This window comes from Echinops telfairi, unplaced genomic scaffold (genome assembly GCF_000313985.2).
Source record: "Echinops telfairi isolate 266 unplaced genomic scaffold, ASM31398v2 ScPeMD7_1713;HRSCAF=2227, whole genome shotgun sequence".
In the NCBI taxonomy this organism is placed as follows: domain Eukaryota; kingdom Metazoa; phylum Chordata; class Mammalia; order Afrosoricida; family Tenrecidae; genus Echinops; species Echinops telfairi.
This window is the reverse complement of record NW_022105611.1, coordinates 7765361-7775645: the sequence shown is the minus strand read 5'-3', so window position 1 is coordinate 7775645 and position 10285 is coordinate 7765361. Positions and strand designations below refer to the sequence as shown.

At 42.6% G+C, this 10285-nt stretch overlaps 1 protein-coding gene across 9 annotated transcripts in view; it reads right to left on the bottom strand.

The window, feature by feature from the left end:
* SYTL2 (synaptotagmin like 2) overlaps window positions 1-10285 on the bottom strand; it is a 106587-nt gene that overhangs the window by 81871 nt on the left and 14431 nt on the right. The window contains exon 1 of one of the 9 annotated variants that reach the window (XM_045293243.1): window positions 5372-5419. The exons of the other annotated variants lie outside the window; for them this stretch is intronic. The gene's annotated coding sequence lies outside the window, so the exon portion shown is untranslated. Of the gene's footprint in view, window positions 1-5371; window positions 5420-10285 lie in introns of those variants that run through there. 9 annotated transcript variants of the gene reach the window in all.

Below are 10285 nucleotides of genomic sequence, written 5' to 3'. Positions count from 1 at the left end.
AATGTACAAATGTGCTTGACACAATGGATGGATGGATGGATTGTGATAAGAGTTGTACAAGACTCCAATAAAATGTTTAAAAAAAAACAAAAAAAACCAAGCAGATCCACCTTGAATGTACAGTCAGAGTGCTCCTTAGAAGCAAGGTTTGCAAGACGTTGTCTTACATACTTTGAACATGTTGTCAGGAGACACTGTCCCTGGAAAAGGACATCATGTTTGATGTAGTGGCAGAGGGGTGGCAAAAAAGAGGAAGGACCTCAATGAGATGGATTGACACATGGCTACAACAATGGGATCAAGCACAGGAACAATTGTGGGGATAGTGCAGGACTGGGCAGTGTTTCGCTTTGTTGGGCTTAGGGTCGCTCTGTGGGGGAACACACTTGATGACATTTAACAACAGAGGCAACTTCCGCTTTCCTCTCCAGGTATTTTCCTTAAGCTCCAACTGCACTAACTTTTGCTGTTTCTCCCACACTGGTCCATGAGCAAAGCCTTGGTCTCAGAGTGTCCCTGGGCCTGATATCTACTAGGTACTCAAGTATTGGTGGAGAAAATGAGTAAAGGGAAGGAGAATGAGCGTCCACCTTCCCCTGGGCAGTGACCCTACCTGGCTCCCAGGCGTGAAATTGAAAAGCCAGGTCCGCAAGGTTCATGAGGTTCCAACTCCAGGTTCTTCACAGTCGTTCTGCCTGTGTGGTTTGAATAAGCCATAAAGTTCTCTGACTCTGCTTCTCATCTGTATGATGGAGAAAGCCATTCCTATCCTCCCTTCCTTAAGGAAGCTCTCATAAGAATGCAGAAAGATACAGCGCACTAGTCAGCAGTTATGAGCAACAGCAGGATCAGGGCATAGGGCATGCCAGGGAAATTTGAGGAGTACAAATGCAGGCTGTGCTTAATGCAAAATTTCCAAGTGCCAGCGCTGTCATGCCACACCTGTAACACATAACAAACCTTCTGCTTGACCACTATCCATAAATTAAGCTGGAGAAAGAAACTAAGGCTCCAAATAGTTGGCGCTTGCCCTTGATGAAAGCTGGGCTTTTAGCACTTTAAGCCAACTTTAGGCTTTAAGCCAACTATCTCACCTAAACCAAACTCCAGTTAACATCTAGTTAACAGCATTTCTTCCGCAATACACTATGCTACTAGGAGGTGCTCAGATGGAAACTTCTCCTTTCCCAGATGGCTGCTGTTCAGAAAGAAGGGGAGGAAAACTGAAGTAGTGACTCTCACATGATGAACTTTTAAAAAAGAGACAAATTGTTCTGAGAGTCCCATGACTTTGAGCAGGAAGCTTTGAAAGAAAAATGTGGAGGGCAGAAGGAGGCCAGGAACAAATATGATTGCACTGGAAGGGGGGTGGGGAGAAGTGGTGCTGGACCAGAAAAAAAATATCCGTGATGTGAATTCAGAGGCTCACCTCAGGGTTGACAAAATAACCCTCATGCATAAAACTGAGTACTTTACAAACCACCCTGACATTGCACCGTGGCATCAAAGGACAAATTCAAGAATCCATAGATGGTTCAGAAAAAGCCTATGCAGGAGCAAGTTGAGGACAACAATTATCATCTTTGCTTGCCTCCCACCAGGGTAAAGATCGTCCCCACAACAGAAAAAAAAGGCAATCATCAAACAACTAGGTCCGCACTGCCATGGTCCCAATGCCCAAAACAGCTAATCCCCTCCTACATGGCTCCACTTCTCAGATTTGTCCAAACCACATTCCTAGGCTTAAAACTCTCCAAGGACTTCCCATTGTCCATTGGCTAAAGCTTAAATCTCTAGCATGGCCACAAGGCCCTACATAAGCTAGTGCTTGCTTTCCTATGGTCCCAGCCACACCCAATGTTTGCAGTTTCTTCTGCCTTCTGGCTTTGCATATGTCACTCCTTCCTCATGACAAATCCTTTCCCTGGCTATCTGTTGGGTTTCAAGTCAGATGTCACTAACAGCACAAAAGCCTACCCTAATGACTCACCATCAGGTGAGTGGCTGCCCTGGTATATTCCTCAGCCACCGCGCTCACCGTCCTGTGTTGGATCCCTACGTATTATTATCCATGTTTGGCCCACACTGGGTGATGACCAAGGCTCACGCTACACTATGGTTGGACTTGCCTGTAATTTCAATCCTTTGGCTCAAATTTGTCCTGCTTTCTGGAAACACATCGAGTTTACTCCCCCTTTCACGCAACGACTTCATAGGAAGACAGTTTTCCTGTTCTCTCTGAATCTTCCTTGTTGAGAGGAAGAGAAACTTCCTCCTTCCCTCAACCGTTGCTCCTATGATATGTTCTAAGCCTCTTATGATCTTGGTCTCTTTTCTGTAGGCTGGAATTGAGCAGGTGGTGCTAAGTGCTTTACATTATGGTCTCAGTTCATCGCTGTGAGAGCCCAGTATGGTACATGTTCTCATGCCATGCAGATGAGAACAATGTGACTTGAACTCAGGGCTGCAAGATTCTAAAGCCACTCTCTCTAACCTTTCATCTTACCACCATCCCTCTTCTTGTCCACAAAGTTACATATCTACTTAGGGACAAAGAGGAGGCAAGAGCCCAGGCTTCCCAGCTCCCAGTTCAGTTCTCCTTCCGCCCTGCTGCTTCTCCCTCGGTCCAGTCCACCGTCCTCTGTGTCGGTCCTATGGACAACATGTTTGGGCCAGCCAAGCATGTACTTGTTAAAAAATAGAAAAAATGAGACATGAAAACTAATAATTTACAGCTTATCAAGGGGTCACGAGGGTGGAAAGGGAGTAAGGGAAAAAAGAGGAGCTGATACCAAGGGCTCATATAGAAAGTAAATGTTCAGAAAATGATGAGGGCATCATATGTACAAAATTGATACAATTGATATATGGAATGCTATAGGAGCTGTAGGAGCCCAAATTAAATGATTTTTAAAAACAGAAAAAATGATTGGGCCTTTTGTTCTTTGGTTTTTAAATAGATGTATATGAGGAATAAGGAGCCCTGGTGGTGCAATGGTTCTGTGTTGGGCTGTGATCTGCATGGTCAGCAGTTCAAAACCACCAGCAGCTCCAAGGGAGGAAGACTGAGCTTTCTACTCCCGTCAATAGTTACAGTCTTGGAATCCCACAGGGTGTCGCTGTGAGTCAGCAATGACTGGATGGCAGTGAGTATATGAGAAAGAGGACAAGTATGAAACAGAAGGGAGAAAGGCACTTGTGTCAATACATAAGTGCATAAACCTGCTTTTTAAGAGAGGTGACAATACAGTATTAGAATTTTTACCTTCCGTGAAGGAGACCCTGGCTCAACTCCCAGCCAATGCACCTCATGAGCAACCTCCATCCATGTGTCAGCCTTGTGATGTGAAGCTGAACACGTTACAGATTAAGGTGAGCTAGGAAGGAAGCTCTGGTGATCTACATGCAGGAATCAGCCAGTGGTGACTATGGGTCACAAGAGTGTTCTACAACTGAAGATGAGATCGTATGTGTACAGCACTCAGCACCCCCTGCCCACTTTCCAGTCCCAAGAAGGATGAGGCTTCCAAGTACCCCAGGAGGAGGGGCTGAGGGAAGGAGGAAGCTCATCTTCCCTTCCACACAGAGGTCTCTGGAGGGATGTGGACGTGGCACAGGACCAGGCAGCATGGTGTTCCGTGCAGCATGGGGTCACCGTGAGCTGGGGACAGACCCGAAGGCAGCTAACAACATGCCTGTTCTTCAGTGCTTAACATGGTAGAGGATCCCTAGCACCAGAAACTAAACCAAATGGGAAGTGCTTTTATATGTTTAAACCGAATCAGAAAGTTTTGCTATGTGTTTATGGAGAAATGGGCTTATGTGAAAAGCAAACCCTGAGAAACAAAACAACGGGAATATTGTCCTGGTTTTGCATGGCTATGACATCAGCATTCTATTAGAAGACATGGAAATTACTTGACCTACTACGTTGCCTAAATTGGGCTTCTTGAGAGAAAAGAGTAATTGTCATGTAACTGGTTTAAGTAGCCTCTCAAAAAACTATTACTTGACTGAACAGACATGTAACATGAGTGTACCTATAAAGAAGTAAGCAAACGAGAAGGTAACAGGTAGAAGAGGGAAAGAATAAGTCAGTGTGTTACCCAATAGTATGTTTTTGTTTTATTTGTTAAAGAGGAAAAACTGAAAAATCAAAACTGATGGGCACACTCAAGATAAAAAGCCTATAATTTTTAAAGAGTTATTCTAAAGATGGAAGCCATTTTTCTACTTCATTCACCTATTCTAGCGTCAGGCTGATGTAGGTGATAGCAAATGTCTCCCAGAGAGAAGAGTGGAAGGAGAAGCAGTGATTATTTCCTCCCTTCTAACCCATATTTTCCCAACCCCTTAATCTCCTACTCAAACATCAAGACACTGATTACATTCTTCAAATTGTGCAGCCATTCATATGATCCTTTTCCAATTTGTTCTTCCCGTACTGACAAACTCACTTCCCTTTGCTTCCTACCTAACGTCTTGTATTGCTATTATTGATTTGATTCCAGAGAGGAAGCTCGTTAAAAGAGCACAATTCTCACAGCAGACATTTTCTACTAGTTAAACTAGACTGCTGTTTTGTATAAAGAAAACTTCAGGGAATATTTTTGGCCTATATTTTGGCTTTCAGGGTTAGAGATTATCTTGGCGCTATAGTACAAGAGTGCTTCCAGGCACAATGACTCAGTTTATATTCTATGAGAACTTTAAATTCTGCTTTTCATTTTCACTCTTGCTACCAGCACATGCCTCCACAATCCTATCAAAACATGCTCAGTCGTGGTAACTGGGCACTATCCACGCCTTCTGGTCTCATGACAAAGAAACCATGGAGGCAAGTAGACAGGCATGCATTTCTTAACTCTTCTTCCTTTGTTGTTTTAGGTGAATAGAAACGAATTCCTATCCTTGAAAGCACACTTGCAAATTAACACTTCAGACACCACACAGTGAACTAGGAGGTAGACCAGATGAGCATGCTATAATTTGAATTACATTTATCATTTATTTAATGAAGCAGAGGTGTCAAAACCTGGATCAGCAGCAGATTTTGATATTCTTCCAGAATCAAAGTGTCTAGCCTTTAGATAGAGGAATCTTATTTTCTAAACTGTTCCCTATATAGAATACATGTTTAGGAATCACAACTACAAAAAATTTTCAGTAGTTCAAAAAGAAATAATGATTGGCTAAAAAGCAGTCATTTTTCAATGTTAAAATGTGCATTTGCCTAATTCCCCCCTACCCATCCCCACTCCCACCTTGCCCAGAAAAAGAGTAAACACAAAAACCAGCTAAAATGCAAGAGTCCTAAGAGGACAAGGAAACAGACAGAGGCATTTGACCCATTGCTAGGTCACATTGTTACCTAGAGATAGAGCTGGGCTCCTCGGTGAAGACCCCCTTTATCTTCCAGGACATACACCATTTCAACGTCAGGATTTGTAAGCAGACCAATAAACAGATTGAGCTGATATCAGGAGACATTACACAAGTTTTGGACCTAATTATTTTCTAAGCGTCAAATTCAGAGGAAAGGAGTGGAGAAATCAGCTGATGTATTAACCAAGCTGGAATTATACCCAGGCTCATAAAGTTAACTGAACTGTAACTATAACCAGCTCATACTTTAAAAGGACCACATAAAACTACAAAAAGCCTCATTCTCAATACACTAATGCACATTGCTGAGAGTGAGGGACTCTTCCAAATGTACTAAAATTCAGTAATTCCCAATCATGGCTGCAAATTTCTCCCCGCCAAAACCCATTGCATTAAGCCAATTCTGACCCATAGTGACTCTACATAAGGCTTCTGAGGCTGTAAAACTTTATGGAATCAGATAGCCTCATTTTTTCCCCCACAGAGTGGCTGGTGATTTGAACTGCTGAACCTGTGGTTAGCATTCCAATGCATCTTCCCCTCTGTCTTCTCAATTCAAGGGCAGGGGTGTGTCTTGGACTCCCCATGTCCCTGACACTTAGCATGGTATTTGACACACAGCAAGTCCCTCATTTATAAAGTACATAGGAAGAGAGTAACAAGACAATTTTAACGAGGAGAGAAAAGTCAACAAAGGTGATAAGAGTGCTACAAAAATGTAGGATGGGTTGTTGTACATAAATGTATTCATTAACTCTCTAGGTCAGAGGCTCTCAACCTGTGGGTCGCAACCCCCTTGGGGGTTGAACGATCCTTTCACAGGGGTCACCCGATTCATAACAGTAGCAAAATTACAGTTATGAAGTAGCAATGAAAATCATTTTATGGTGGGGGTGGGGGAGTCACCACAACATGAGGAGCTGTATTAAAGGGCCGCGGCATTAGGAAGGTTGAGAACCACTGCTCTAGGTGGTCAGAAGAATGGGCCTCCAAAGACATCCACATCTTAACTCCTAGAAGCTATGAACCTTACATGGTTGAACGGCACTCTTCAGGTGTGATCAAGTTAACAATCTTGAAATGGGAAGATTATCCTGCATTATCCAAGGGAGGCCAATGTAAGAAGGATGCAAAATGACCAGGAGGAGCTATGGCAACAGAAGCAGAGATTGCAGTGATGTGCTGTGAAGACAAGAGGACAAGACCATGAGCCAAGGAATGCAAGCTGCTGCTAGGTAATTGGAAGAGGCAAGGAAACAGATTCTCCCCTAGAATTCAACTCTGCTGAATTCAACCCTGATTTTAGCCTGTAAAATGTATGCCCTCCAGAACTGTAAGACAAAAAAATTGTATTATTTTATGCCACTAAGTTTATGTTAATATGGTAACAGCAGCCACAGCAAACTAATACACTCTCTAAGGACAGAAAATGTGCCAAATTTGTCTCCAAATCCCCAGAATGCAGCCTTGAACTCTGCTGACTAAATATACAGCAGAACCCCGTAGCGTCAAGATGCAATGCAGCCGAGTTCCGAATCAATTTTTCCCAAAATAAATAACTGAAAGTGGATTAATCCATTCTCAACCACCAAGTTTTTACCCTAACCTTGCCTTTTTATACAAAACATTACACAGAAATTTCAAAGTAAATAAATTCATAGTTAAATAACATAATCTAAATAAGAAATACAACATCAAAAAAGTTTTTAACAACTACAGTATGAACAGCTACAGTATGGCCCATACCTTGAGATTGATGAGGATTTGGATCTGTGGACACGGATGTGGAGAGGAGGTATGGAGAGAGAGAGTCATTGTTTGGAAAGGGAATCCCATCCCATAAAAATCAACTGGTACCTGCTTTTCAGGAGTTTTTACCCCCTTCTTTGCCTTCTTTTACTAGGACCTGACTGCTTCCTCTAAAAAAAAAAAATCTGTATAATGTGGTCTATTGTTGGTGTTTCCTTAATTGTTTTCTAAAAGGGTTTACTAAATTATCATCAGCAATACTGATAACAATTAACCTATTCCTTACCATGATGATTCTTTTCAAAAACGTCTTTCTTAGGACCCATGTTTTTTTATTATCTAAAAACAGTACAAGAAGCCACAAAAACTAAAAAAAAGTTATAGCAAAACGCTTGGAACACATTCGCAAAAGGTTTAAACAACGCGTACTAACAATGACAACTAATGCTGGTGACCGAAACACAGACTGCTTTTGTTTACAAAAGTCATGTGTGTCGGGTTGGATTCTGATGTTTTGTTCAAGCTCTGATGCAAAATTTTCTCACCATTTCACGTGGAAATCCGATTATGTTGAGTACTGATTCAGTTGAGTACCGGGATTCTACTGCATCCTCATTAGCAACACTGGGGTGGCACTTCCAATGTTTGCCTCTCTTACCAATCAGTTGTCTATCCAGCTTAGTTCATTAAATCTCAGCAATTTCCCAAAGGCATCCCTCACGAGTCCCTGGATGGTGCAAACAGATAGACACTGGACTACAAGCTGAAGGGGTGACAGTTTGAACCCAGTAAGAGGTACCTGGGAAGATAAGTCTGGCAATCGGCTTAAGGTCACAGCTTTAGAAAACCAGTGGAGCAGTTCTGCTCTGTACACATGGAATCGCCAGGCCAGCAACTAACAGCAGCAGAGGCACTCTTTAAAACATTCGTGCTAGAGGAGAAACGTGGTACTTGTCCCAATTGCATTGATAGTGTTTTCAAGTAACAGAACATGAGACCTAAAAGTCACAAGATCTGATTTGAAATCTGGCCACCCACTTGTTAATTTGGTGACTGCTTACCTGAACCTCAGTTTTTTCCAAATTACAGACTGAGTACTGCCTGATTCTCTCACTAGTTACTGTCCAGGGGATAAGGGAGGGGCTGATGAGACCCTGCATGGAAAGATCTTTGTGAACTGCCAAATGCTATACATTTATATTTATCCACTCATCTTGTAACACAGGTTCATCCTAGAGCCCCAAGAAGGCTCAAAATGGATTAAGAAGAAGGGTTCAAAGTGTTTCTGAAGAAATGAAGAATGCTTTCATTTTAGCTGCCTTCAGTTAATCCCTGAGACAAAACAGAGAGCTGTGTTCTAATGACAAGGTACCAAGTAACCATCCGTTCTCTATCCCACCTCTCAGGGTCTGAAGGAGTATTTGACGCAATATCTACAAAGTGCTCTGACGTGATGTTTCTGAATGAAAGGTGTGATTCAGGGTAACTACAGTTTAATGAGCACTGATTCTGCCTAGGTACCATGTCATACACTTTGCAAACATGTCATCTTTGAATCTTCAAAATTTAACCCTCCTTCAAAGTAGCTGTGTTAATCCAATGTATGGCAAGGTGGGAGGGATGACAAGCCACATGTAAAACTGTACTTATTATCAATATTTAATGTTTAAAAGAGTACCACCTTCGAAGCTCATGTTTAGTTTTCCTTAAAATTCCTTCTCCCTCACTTACTTCCCAGGCCAGCCTGACTTGGTCAGTACAAAGACTAACAGAAGGGTAAAAGCTCTAATGAGCAAATCTCATGAAAAATTCAGCTGGTCTTTTGGAGAAAAACAGCTGGAGCTGACCTTAGGAATTCCACTAATTCCCCCTACCACACATCCTAAAAATAGCCAAAGAGCATTCTAGCTTGTGATGGCCTTTCCTTTAAAGGAAATAATATGCAAAAAGGCATGTTGGGGTCATTAGCCCAAACCCTGTATTCTCTGTGATAAATCCTTGGCCAAATGTTCCTATGACAATCTGCCTTCACAAAGTCAACACTGAGATTTCATTGCGAATGTCCCCTATTTCCCTCCGATCCCCCACCCTCCACTCACCCAACATCCTGGATCTATGTAAAGATTCACACTATCGTCTACGGATGAACTCCATGTGTGACCACGCGTAACTCATCCCCTCCCCTTGGACTCAGTTTCAATGCGTACAAAACAAAGTTCCGGATTCTGGCCTTCAAAGACACTGAGAAGTGGCAGCAGCAGAACCAAGAACCAGAGAATGCGGCAAAGCAGTGGGCTTTCTCAGCCCACCATGTAGAGCTGAGCACCTCTGGGCTAAGGCTCATGGCAGAGTGGAGGGCCCTTTGGAGCGTGTACCAACGTCCCTGACAGCTTTCTAAAATTGCCTGAGCAGGGCAGAGACCAAGGGGCTATGTGTCTAAAAGGCCAAGAATCAAGAGAAAGGTTTGTCTGTAGCCATGACTGAGTAGAGGCTGGTCTGTCTAAAACTCTGTGCTTTGAGTATTTCTGATACTGAACCTGTTACATTTCCTAATAAAAACCATTATTATGAGAAAAGAAAGAAAGAAAAGAAAAAAAGATTCTCTTGAGAAGTATATGCAATGGCTCCTCATCAGCTTCATGACAAAATTCTAAGCCCCTCGGTGTTGAATTTGCTCTAATGAGCAAATCTCATGAAAAATTCAGCTGGTCTCCAAATCTTACCCCTGCCCGAATATCCCCTTGTGCCATACCTGGGAGTTCCTTAAATTTACTTTTCTCACCTCCATGCCTGCAATGCCCTTCTCCAGCATCTTAAGCTCCTACTTGCCTTTCAAGGCCCAGTGAAAATGCCCCCTCCTCTGGGAAGAGCAGATTAGCTCCTTCCACACATATGGAATTAGAGCCTCCTCCTCGTGGTCTCATGGGAATCATTGCAACATACAGTGGTTATCTGTTTACTTACTGCATGGGCCTGAGTGCGTTCAGACAGAGATATCAAGTCCATCTTCCCTGTGTTCTCAGTAACTGGCCCTGTGCCTGACACTCAATATTTGGTAACACTTTACCACATTCTACCAAAGTACCACATGTAATTTATAGTGTTATCCCAAAAGAGCAGGAATTTATGTTTTGCTTGGTTGTTTTAAAAA